The sequence below is a fragment of the Amia ocellicauda genome, unplaced genomic scaffold (genome assembly GCF_036373705.1).
Source record: "Amia ocellicauda isolate fAmiCal2 unplaced genomic scaffold, fAmiCal2.hap1 HAP1_SCAFFOLD_69, whole genome shotgun sequence".
NCBI classification, from domain to species: domain Eukaryota; kingdom Metazoa; phylum Chordata; class Actinopteri; order Amiiformes; family Amiidae; genus Amia; species Amia ocellicauda.
The window spans coordinates 97,501-110,323 of record NW_027102997.1 but is presented as its reverse complement, the minus strand read 5'-3'; the positions used below and the strand labels follow the sequence as shown (position 1 = coordinate 110,323).

Genomic DNA, 12,823 nt, shown 5'->3' with positions numbered 1-12,823 from the left:
CCCACCGTCAAACATGGAGGTGGAAACATTATGCTTTGGGGGTGTTTTTCTGCTCAGGGGACAGGACAACTGCACCGCATCAAAGGGATGATGGATGGGGCCATGTACCATCAAATCTTCGGTGAGAACCTCCTTCCCTCAGCCAGGGCATTGAAAATGGGTCGTGGATGGGTATTCCAGCATGACAATGACCCAAAACACACAGCCAAGGCAACAAAGGAGTGGCTCAAGAAGAAGCACATTAAGGTCCTGGAGTGGCCTAGCCAGTCTCCAGACCTTAATCCCATAGAAAATCTGTGGAGGGAGCTGAAGGTTCGAGTTGCCAAACATTAGCCTCGAAACCTTAATGACTTGGAGAGGATCTGCAAAGAGGAGGGGGACAAAATCCCTCCTGATCCCTCCTGCAAACCTGGTGGCCAACTACAAGAAACGTCTGACCTCTGTGATTGCCAACAAGGGTTTTGCCACCAAGTACTAAGTCGAAGGGGTCAAATACTTATTTCCCTCATTAACATGCAAATCAATGTATAACTTTTTTGAAATGCGTTTTTCTGAATTTTTTTGTTGTTATTCTGTCTCTCCCTGTTAAAATACACCTACCATTAAAATTATAGACTCATAATTTCTTTGTCAGTGGGCAAACGTACAAAATCAGCAGAGGATCAAATACTTTTTCCCTCACCGTATGAGGAGGCATTTAGAAGAGGTAGACTGGAGCACACTGAATACAGATTCAGTTGAAAATGGGTGGTTATATTTTAAGAATATACTACTTGAGGCTTAGGAGAAATTTGTACCAAAACGTAGAAAATTGAGGACCAGAAAACATTGGCCAAAATGGTTTAATAGAAGTATGCAAAAAAATATCAAGAGAAAGTGTTAAGGTACAATGCTTCAGTTGAAGCAACCCTTCGGGTCCCAGTGAATCAGGCACCCCAGTGAGTGCTTCCAGTAACAGATGAGGCTTTTCAACAGGAGACAGGCCCGGGAAGTAAAGTCACTGACACAATGTCTGTTCGTTTATCTTCGTTTATTGAAAGTTTCACACAGCCTTTTATACATCTACAAGCAATATTTCAAAGGAGGTTTGGGGTCGTCCCAAACCTGTATGATATTTTCTTGGCATATGTCCCGGGGCAGTTCCGAGACACGGGAAGCAATAATTGATAAGGTATTCTTTCTAATTGGGGAAACAATATTTCATCCAGACATGGAAGCACTGGTACCAAGGACACAACATACACTATACTGATAAGAACATGTATTATAGTTTTGGTTTGTTAACTAAAGAATGTCCACGGCAGTAGAAATTATCTCTATCTGCCACACAGATAAGTCTGTGCTGAGAAATCTTAATAAAACAAGGAAACCCTTATAAGAGCAAGTTTTAACTAGTATCTTACTGGAAAGCAATTTTACCCCAACAGAAAGAAAATGTTGTATAACACATACAAAAGGGATGGAGATTAAACAAAATACATAGAATATGAGCTGTTGAGCTTCAAAGAGACCCTAAGAAAGGGATCAGGAAAGCAAAGAAGGAAATAGAAAGAAACATAGCTCTTGGAGCTAAAACTAATGCAAAGAGTTTCTTTCAATACCACAACAGCAAGAGGTCAATAAAGGAGGAAGTGAAACAGATACAGGGCAAAAATTGAAGTATCTTGGAAAACTAACAAGATGTGGCAAATGTTCTAAATTAGTATTTCACAGAGGTTTTTACAAAAGAAAAAACAGATAACATGCCACAGGTTAACAATCAGTGCAGTCAAATCCTAAGAGAGATCAGGATAAATGAGGAGGAGGTACTAAAGGGACTAGCAGAATTAAAAACAAACATCACCTGGACCAGATGGCATATTTCCAACAGTACTTAAAGAAATTAGGGAAATTATTTATACGCCGCTAACTCAAATATTCCACATGTCACTTAGAACAGGGGATGTGCCAACTGACTGGAAGACGGCAAATGTCATACCAATCCACAAGAAAGGGGTCAAAACTGAGACAGGAAATTACAGACCAATCAGTCTCACCTGCATCACCTGTAAAATGTTGGAAAAAATGATTAGACGAAAAATAGAGGAGCATCTTAATGAAAACCATATTCTTGGAGATAGTCAACATGGGTTTAGAAAAAGCAGATCATGTCTTACTAATTTATTTGAATTTTTTGAACATGCAACTGCAGCTGTAGATCAGGTGAAAGCATATGATATGATATACTTAGATTTTCAAAAAGCTTTTTATAAGGTTCCATACTAAAGACTGATCCTCAAATTGGAAGCTGTAGGCATTCAGGGTAATGTAAATAGATGGACTATGAACTGGTTGATGTATAGGAAACAGAGGGTGTTGATTAGAGGACTTGATAGTGGAGTTCCACAGGGATCAATACTAGGGCCTATGCTTTTTCTAATCTATATTAATGATCTGGATTCTGGGATAGTTAGCAAACTTGTCAAATTTGCCGATGATACTAAAATAGGTGGCTCAGCAGATACAATCTCAGCAGCACAGGCTATTCAAAGGGACTTAGATAATATTCAGTTGTGGGCCGACACCTGGCAGATGAAATTCAATGTGGACAAGTGCAAGGTAATTCATGCAGGTAACAAAAATGTCCACTATAATTACACTATGGGTAATGCATGAGAAAGACCTAGGAGTCTATGTGGACTTTCTCCATCCAAACAATGTGGGGAAGCAATAAAAAAGGCAAACAGAATGCTAGCGTATATTGTCAAAAGTATAGAATTGAGAACAAGGGCAGTAATGACAAGAAAATGCGCTAGTTAGACCTCATCTGGAATACTGTGTACAGTTCTGGGCTCCACACTTCAAGAAAGATATCGCTGCTCTAGAGGCAATTCAGAGGAGAGCAACCAGACATATTCCAGGTCTGAAGGGAATGTCCTACTCGGAGATACTGAGGGACCTGAACCTTTTCACCCTGGAACAGAGGAGACTACGTGGGGACTTGATCCAAGTCTTCAAAATCATGAAAGGCATCGACCACATCAAACCAGAGGAGCTTTTCCAGATCAGCAGGGACACATGCACCCGGGGACACAAATGGAAATTGGGCTTCAAGGCGTTCAAGACGGAAAACAGGTGACACTTCTTCACACAGAGAGGCGTCCAAATCTGGAACAAACTCCCCAGCGATGTGATAGAAGCTGAAAATTTGGGAACATTTAAAAATAGACTGGACAGGATGCTTGGATCACTCAATTATTAATGGACACCAAACGAGCATGATGGGTTGAATGGCCTCCTCTCCTTTGTAAACTTTCTTATGTTCTTAACCATTTTGTGCACCAGATATCACAAAATACTGAAGGTACTGATTAACATTTAGGGAATGTGAGGAAAGAATAACAAATTAAATGTCTATGGAATGGAACAACAACATCTCTCAGGAGCTGCATTATGTCCCAACATTGCTGCATTTACACTGTCTTGTGTTCTACACGGGTTTTTGATGGATCATGTAAAGATATAAGGGTGTATGACTCACTGGCCCTGTACAAAACAATTATGAAAAGTGACATGGAGTTACTTTCATTTGCATTTTATAAACTGAGTTAATACGTAATTTATATTGTTGTGGTTGATCACTGACAGTAAATTCACTAGTAACTGAAACTCAACATTTACATTACATGACAACTTTGTATGTACACTATTTCAGTGGTTTTATGATTAGAATGGCATACCTTCATCTCTGAAAACATGCAGCAGTCTCCTAGCATTGTTTTTTTAATAAGATGAATAATTGGTTGGCAGATTTACCATAATTTATCCAGCCAAAAAAGACAAGTTGAATTTGTAATGCAACAGAAACATAAAGCTGCCGTAAGTGTGCTATGTTTACAGTTTGAAGTCTTTTGAGAAATAGAGACTAAACATGCAATACATATTTTTAACAGGTTTCAGTGCTCTAAGAATTCCTAAAATGTAAAAATGTTTCATTTCCAGCAAATATGGGACCTGATGGAATAGACACAGAAATACCCAGCACAGTGGCAGCAAATTGACAGGAACAACTGTGGGGTGTTTGGTATGACGGTAAGAAACAGCATTTTAAGAAATGTTATTCAACAAACCAAAACAGAAGTGCAAATTAAATTATGTTAAACACCATACCGTTATTGATTTAATACTTTGATCAAATATTAATGATAATAATTATCTATATATTTCTTTTTTAACAAATAAACACTAACTACCCAAATACAGGGTTTTAGCTCAAAGTTCAGGTGCCAAAAGACTTTTGCACAGTACTATAAGATATTTAGTTGTAAGCACATGTCCAATTCATGTACACTTGTACATTATGTAACAAAGTAATGCTACATGTTAATGTTCTTAATGATCATCGGTTAAGCACTGTAGATCGCAGTGATTGAACTGCAGTTTTTGCAAGTTCAGGAGAAGGGTTTGGGCCACAACCAACTACAGCACCTTTGCCACAGAGATGGGCGGCAGATGTGAAAGTATATCCTTGTTGATTCTTTAATTACAGAACATTTAAGCCCATATTCACAAAATTTCTAAAAATAAGAATGTTGATGCTTTATATGGGTAGCCATCATACTCTGAAAGATTTTGTTGATATGAGCATATGATATGAGGTAGAAAAAAGAACAGTGTATGGCCAGCAACATCCATATATGCGTGTTCCAGGAAAGCTCATCAGAGCAACAGTATGTTATTAATTATGTCACAGACAAAAGAAAAAAACTGCTAATACACAAATATAAGTGACAGTTAAATAGTCTAAAATTGTCTAAAGAACTGTAATTAAACAGTGCAATATGTATAATATTATCTTATGATGTTCCTAAAAAAGATAAACAAATTCATAATATGCTAATAATATAAAAGTTACACATTAACAGTGTCTTAACCATCAAATTGTATTGTATAATATTGTATGTACTGATGTTATTTCAGATTGCTGTATCCTGATGTCACCACACACCAGTAGATGGAGTGTGACAGCTGCAATGGGTGGCTGCACTTGCCAGTGTAGAGACCGCTGAACTCCAGCACTCATTAGTATTTCATTGTGGCTGCCAGAACCCACAACTATGGATCTTTGACGGGTAGCTACTACTAATATTGCTATTTCTTTGTTATCACTAAAAACTAAATGTTATAGTTGTTGTGGTATAAAGCTGACCAATGCAATCTAGCATGGATGAGACTGAAATGTTGTTCTTTCAGTAAACGTCTATTGACATTGAACTATTCGACTATAGTTTACATGTATTAAGAAAAGGTTTAGCAGCCTAAACGCTAATAGCAAGTGATTCACTTTGGCTGGAAAAAATATCTTTAAAGGCAATTTTCTGGCTGTACAAGGTGTAGATTGTATAAGTACATGAATATTTGGGTAAAAATGTATGCTTTTTGTTTTGTTATCCACAGACTCCATCAAATAATTACAGACAAAGGAGTTCAGGGCCTTGTCACAGAGGAAGATGTAAAGGTATGCTTTTTTTGTTCGTGTCTGTGTGTGTTCACATATGTTAAATAACATTTTCCAACAGGAACTGACAGGTAAAATCTGATGTAAGTGTTGGATCAGGGCATCTGCCAAGAAATAAGAATAATAAGAATAATAATAATAAAAAATTACAAAATCCCCAAGGACGTTCCTTTGGAAGAACCCTGGCACGTCCCTGCAGCTCAAGAGGCTGACACAGATTCGTAGTTTCCAGATTTCTGGGGAAACCTGTAGGTTATTATTTTACTGTAATTCATATATTTTTGTTGTTTAATTAGTCTTAAAGTATTATGAAGCTTGTTATGTTTATGTTTTTTATGTTTAATTGATGACTATGTGTAATTACAGGGTGACGACTTCATGTCATGATTCCTGAGGTAAATGTTCTATTCATCACCATGGTAATCAACAACACCTAATGCAATAATGGGACGACAGCTCAATTTCTTATCTCAAACTTTTATTTTGGTAGTTTTCATTGAAATGTTCTTGTTTTAGGTCATGATAAAAATCCTGAAGAACCACCAAGGGATGTGCTGTTACATGGTGGAGGTCTTTATTGAAAGCAGGGAAGTTATTTTGGGGAACATTTATGTGTTTACTTTGTTTTTCTATTTATTGGTATTTGTTACAATGCTGTTATTGTTTTGGTGGGGTTTTGTATTTTTATTTAAAAATAAATAGTTTATCTTGCAATAGAATATAGTAACAAAGTTTAAGGTTTCAAGAGATATTGTCACGAAGTGAAATTGCCTATACTCCATTTTCACCCACCTTTTATTTTTATTGTACTTTACTATTATACTATATATATATATATATATATATATATAAACACAATCATACGTAACAAATCTTAAGACTTCAGTGTCATTTTTGCCTAAAACAAAACCTAAAAACACTTCCCTGAATCATAGAAAACATAGTCATTGGACCCCTGTCATAATTTGATTGATGATCGCTTCATAGTGAACTCCATTATTATTATTCAAAATATGCTCTCCGCAAGACATCCATGTCGCTTCAATGTTCATCCAGCTAGAGCTGGATGCTGACGTACAGGCCACTTTCCTGTCCGTCCAGACCATGCCCTCCACCCAGCTCACATCTAGCACAACAACAACGTCCTGCTCAACATCCACTCGAGGGCTCCCCCTACTGAAGACATCCAGGGCAACATCCCGATCAACATCCCGCTCAACATCCCTCATCGCCCGTCTGTCCTGCTAAACATCCACTCCAGGGCTCCCCCTAGTGACGACGTCCAGATGATCGTAATGGATGTCCATGTCGCGCTGAGGGATCTAGCCCCTACTGGCTTTGGGGAATGAACAGGCTAAATGGAGGAAAAATGTATTTGTATTGCTGAAAGGGATCCACAGGGCAAGGGTTATAGCTCTTCAGGCCTTACTTATTTTATTTGGAAAACTCAAGTGGAAGATGCCCAAGGATGAAACCTCTCCACAGCACATACTTGGGATTTGGGTGAGACCAACCTTTTCTTTCCACCATTATGAAAGAGCAGCTGCGTTGACTGTACATATACATATATTTTTTTCTATGGCCATAGGGATTTTGGGATTTAGTGACTCTTTTTGTGAAAGTATTTTGTTTTGTTTTTCCTTTTCCTTTTTGTGGATTATAAAGACTGTTTTTGATAAAGAAGGCCAACTGAATATTGTTTAATTCCTACTGATTGGGTGCCCAATAAATGGTAGTTTCCTGTTCGGTTCAGTAAAGGCTGTGTTGGATTTGTTTTGGGCCAGCCTGTGCAAGGGCTTGTTTCAGGAAGGACAACTTTCATGTCTGTTGATTTCTTCTCCTTTCTCTCATTTACTCTCTGAATCTTTCTCTTCTATTTTTCTGTGGTGGGGGTAATCATTCTGAATCTTGTCCTTTGCTGCTTTCTGTTATCTCTTCTGGTTCTTATGGGTGTTAGGGATCTATGCTATAGTTAGTTGTGTTACCTCCTAATGAAATTATATTAGTTTTTTTGGAATACATCTCCCTGTTTCTTGTCTTCTGGTGTCTAGTAGATGAACCATATTTTGCTATAGCTCAGTCTTTTCCTCAACAGTTAGGAGGATTCTTATAATGCATCCACCACTCAAAGAAGAATTCGAACCTCAGGACAGTCATGCACACAGTGACAACTGAGGCAAAAGAGCAGGACGTCATCTTTTTGATCGCGAACCGAGACATTGAAGTGCATGAAGAGATTCTCTTTCACTGTGGAGTGAACCGCAGGTCCTTTGGGGCAGAGCCTGCTGATGCAGAGTGGCTGGACTAATAGATGGACCCTCATACTTACCGGACTCTTTCTCCCTGTGTAGAGTACAACACCTATGTGTGATGCGAGTTTAAATGTCTTGTGGTTTTATACAAATGTCTACCAAGTATCTGACTGATTAAAAATCATAAATAGTGTAATTCTTCACATTTGTCTGCTAAAACTCTGTAAAATCCCTTCCAGCTATACCATAATCGTATATAATATCTAAACTCTGGCATTAGCCAGTCATGATTGTATTATTTTGATTTGACATCTTGAATTGAACCTGCTTGTTTCATTTTTTTGTTTTCATTTGCACTTATCTTAATACTTCTTGTATATTGCACTTTTTATTTGCACTCTTTATCTGCCCTGCAAAGCCATACTTAACATAAGAAAAATATGTATGATGTGATTTCAAATGTCTTATGATTTTATAATAATGTATAATGAAAATATCTGCCCTGCACAGCCATGTTTAACATAAAAAATATATGTATGTGATGTGATTTAAAATGTGCTGTGATTTTACACAAATGTATACCAATTCTTCACATTGTCCTTCTCAAACTCTTGCTAATCCCTTCCAGCTATACCACAATCGTGTATAATATCTAAACTCTAGCATGAACCAGTCTTGATAGTATTATTTGGATAGACATACTGTTTAGACTGATACTGTTTTCATTTGCACTTATCTGCATGAACTGTTGAACACTTGTGTGTTGCATAGTTTATTTGCACTGTATACATGTGTGTAAAGCTCTGTATCAAGCTGCTTTTTAATGTTTTTGTAAGGCCTACATGCTCTGCAATGTGCAGAGCTGTAATTGGCCTTGTAAGGCATAACTGCTGTGCACTGTACTGCTTTATAATTTTAATTGTAGGTTGCTTTCAAACCTAAGACATACTTTAAACTGTTTACAAAGAAATATGCATGAACTATATGGAATTGCACTGTAATGACTGTAATGATACTGTTGGAGATGCTACAAAGGATCAACTCTAAAGTGTACTAGAGCAGACCTTATCACAATGTGGTGGATCTTCCAGGATATACTTCCATTTAAGTGGATAAAGCTACCAAAAACCTTGAAACACTGAATTCAAAATTTCGTGAAAATTAGTGAAGTTGTCTCACTTCTGATGCACTACTCTGATTTTCACGATTTTGGGAAACCGCAAACCCTAACCCCTTACTCTACTCAACCCCACAATGCCAGTTTAGCTGTGTCCCATTTCAGTCGCATTTTAACCACTCTTCAGGGCTTGGAATGCACCCATGCAAGGCAAATCAAATGGTCAAAAAGGTTCAAAAACCACCAGGGGGCAGTAGAGGATCATCCTATTGGTGGGGCCCCATGCTTGGTTTGGGTCCCCCAAAAATGGGAAAAGGCCTCAATTGCACTCTCTAGTGGTAACTACAGGCCTCCAGTTATGTATATGGTCAGATTTATAATGTATTGTGTGCCTGTAAAAAAAAAGCATATGCTATTTGCCAGATCAATCAAGTAGCCCACCAGGAAAGCTCTGTCTCCCCAGAGAGGAGTACCACCAAGCTCTATTTCTCCTCATCTTCCAAGGGGATTGAAAACGGGGAACTTGGAAAGTATAGGGCGGCACAGGAGGAGACATTGGAGGGGGGTTGGGGGAGAGATGGAAAGTTATTTGTATAAACTTTATGGTTTATTTATTTATTAAAGTCTAAAGTCTTTTTCTCTCTTGTGGGTGAGTGGGCGGGGCATATGGTGTTGGTGGCAGCTGACAGGGGCAAAGTTCCTTATAATTTTTAAAAATGTATTTTAACATTTATTTTACAAATACTGTTCTCATTCAAAGAAAGAAAATAGTTTTCTGCTCCAGTACATTCCATCATATTACTTTTATGAAAATAGAGTAAGGTATTGAGCCCAGGACAAAACAAAGTAAAACTGAAAAAAAAAAGAAAAATTGTGAAAATTAAAGTCAAATCACTCTTGACATATTACTCTGATTTTCAGGATTTTTTAAAACATAAATTTAACCCTAAATCTGCATTTACTGTACTGAATCCCACAATACTATCATTGTAGGTGTGCCAGTACATTTTCATCACTTATTTCCACTGAGTCTGAATCTCAGCTATGTGGTCCAAATAAAACTGAATGGGAGACCAACAGGAAATGCCCAGAATGTTTAAAATGCATGCCATGGTGTGAGATCGCACTCTAGTTTTAAAGTTAAATATGTCCCATAAAAAAATTAAAAAAGAGAACGAGATAAATTCAGCTCTAGTTAACAAGAACTACATCATTATCACAAGGAGAATAGGTACATGGATAGGAACATTGATATGATATCTTGAGAAAAAAAGATTTTAGAAAAGTATTTTGAAACAGAGAAAACTAAATTTAAATCTAATAAAAATCAGAAAGAGATAAATGCATTTGTAGTTAAATAATCTACATCTTAGGAGAATAGATGCATGGATAGGAACAGTGAAATAACATTGTGTACCAATCCTTTTGTTAAACATAAGTAAGTTGTAGAAGAGAAGAATTGTATATTAAAAGGTAATAAATATATCAAAAAATACCTACATTGATTTTTTTTCAATTGTTTGTACCATCTACAATTGAATAATTGGTGAATATCAGTAAACAAGAGCCTGCTGTATCTGTTTCAGTTCTCTCGAATGATCAAACCCCCCAGTCTTTATAATTAAATGTAAATAAAATACAAAACACACAAAATAAGCATAAGGGAAGCAACACTTTGTGTGGAGGAAAATATAAATCATTTTGTGATTCTGTGCTTTGTGTGCTGTTACCCTGGAGGTTTCTGGTAAGTAACTATTAATTTGCCTGCATTCTTTTCAGATGAATTATGAGAACCTGTTCTTTTCACTTCTCATTTACTCCCTTTTAGTTTATCAGCAACTTACATTCTCTACTTGTTTCTTATTAAGGTTTAATTGTTTCAAACCTATCTTTGTTATCGGCAAATTACCTTCCAAATGTAGCTGGCAATTCAGAGGATAATAATTATTACTCATGAGTAATAATTGTAATAATATTGATGAGATGGGTAGGGTAGGCTTATTTTAGAATGCCAATGCAATTACTATCACAGTTATTTAGATGACCAGTCAGACACTGCTTGTAAAATGTCAAACCCCTTGAAGGTATGTCTGAAAATAGGAATAAAAGCTTTGTACTTCCTTGAACTCTTTGGAAAAACAGCATTATACTTGTTGAATACTTTCTGTTCCTGTGTTCTGCAGTTTTTTCCCGTGCACGTAATAAAATCTGATTAGAACTTCAGACTCCAAATCTAAATTCCAGCACATTTGTCACACCCAGCCCTTGACACTTACTTTGTTTATTTTAAATGCATGGTTAGGGAGAGACTATTATCAATGGAGGTAGTTTTGTCTTTGTTTTGGAAGTTGAAGAGATTTTTGGAACTTGTTGCTGAGGGGATGGCAGTTCCATCTTTGTTTACCTGCATGGAAATTGTGTGCGTGGGTGCATGTCATTTCTTTATGTGGCCCAGCAGTCCCAGGGAAAACACACCACACTTGTTCTGGGTGGGGCAGGTATATTTTGGTAATTATTTAATCTCAAAGGTTAATTTGTATATTAATCACTTAAATGTAGTCTATAGTAACATGTATTTGGTATCTGTTTAAGTTTCATTGTTATTGTTAATATTGATATATATGATAATGCTAGTGAACAGCTATAATGCTCTCAGAAGATGGGGATCGGTGATGAGAGTTGGAGGTAGTTACAGACCTCTTGTACTACGACTAGTGTTGGCTTGTTGCAGGGTGTTCCCCCCATTCTGATATATATTGAGTTTGGTGGGGTGTATTTTTGTGTTTTGTTTGTTGTTTTTGGTTTTCAATAATTGTTTTGTTCTTTTTGCAATAACATCTTGCATCAGTGCCTCACTGCCTGATATGTGCCACATAGCACTTCTCTACACACACTCCCGAATCTGGAGCGGTGGAGACGGGCGCCGCAAGGTGTCCAGTGAGGCGACCAATCCAGGAGAAGCTGGCGGGAGCCCTGGGGAGAGTTCTCTTTTCTCTGTGAAGGGCAGGGCGCCCTAGAATGGGTTCGCACCGAGAGAGGGGCCTGCGCCTTGGAAAGCGTCACAGTTCCGGCGGCGTCCAGTGAGCTCTCGCTGGCCCTTGAAAATCCGGGGGAGAGGGTGTAAATCTCGCGCCGGGCCGTACCCATATCCGCAGCAGGTCTCCAAGGTGAACAGTGAGAAACCCTGAATAATGTTTTACATAAACTGTATAATGTTTTATATTAATAATAATATCCAGACTGAGCAAATTAGATTTATCGAGCTATCGATAGGCAGTTGTTCAGGGCATATCTTCTAGACATTCTCCTCTCCACTTTGACTTCTGTTTATTATGATAAGAGGAACACCCAAACAGATAAATAGCCCACAGTTACCAGTTTGCTTAGTGTTTGTTTGTGGGTTCCTGTTCTTATCTCAAGGCTGAAGATGTTACATTATAGTGATTGATTACCTCATTGTCCAGTGCAGAACCTGTCTCAGAAATAACTGGAAAAGTCGTTGATAATGTAAATTGAACTTCAATCAAGCCGGCTTGGAAACACCACGTCAGGAATTCCTTCAGTGAGAACTTAATGTTTACAAACATGAGTGCAGCTTTATAGGAAAATGTCATAGAATGTTGTGGCCGTTCATCCAATCAGAAGCTTCAAAAGATGCAAGCTCTGCAAAGTTTGTAGGCTGCCCTTCCCAAGGGAAGAGGCCATCATGGAGGCAGATGTCAGGTCGTGTTACAGCATACAACTGTACAATCTTGTGGTTTTCTTAACAATGAGGTAACATCTTTAGCTTTGAGAGGAGAAACAGGAAATCCACAAACGGACAAACCCATGGGCGATACATTCAGACAAACCCATGGACGATACATTCGTGGGCCATTTCTCTTATCATACAAAAACAGAAACTTTGCTTGGCTTTTTACTAATAAATCCAATTTGTTAAGTCTGCACAAATGTAAT

General features: G+C 37.7%; 1 long non-coding RNA gene across 1 annotated transcript in view; it reads left to right on the top strand.

The window, feature by feature from the left end:
* Nucleotides 1–11,826: 11,826 nt before the first annotated feature.
* The window catches only part of LOC136741757 (uncharacterized), a 3,410-nt gene continuing 2,413 nt past the window's right edge, over nt 11,827–12,823 (top strand). The window contains exon 1 of the long non-coding RNA XR_010814401.1: nt 11,827–12,033. This is a non-coding gene — a long non-coding RNA (uncharacterized LOC136741757). The remainder of the gene's footprint in view (nt 12,034–12,823) is intronic.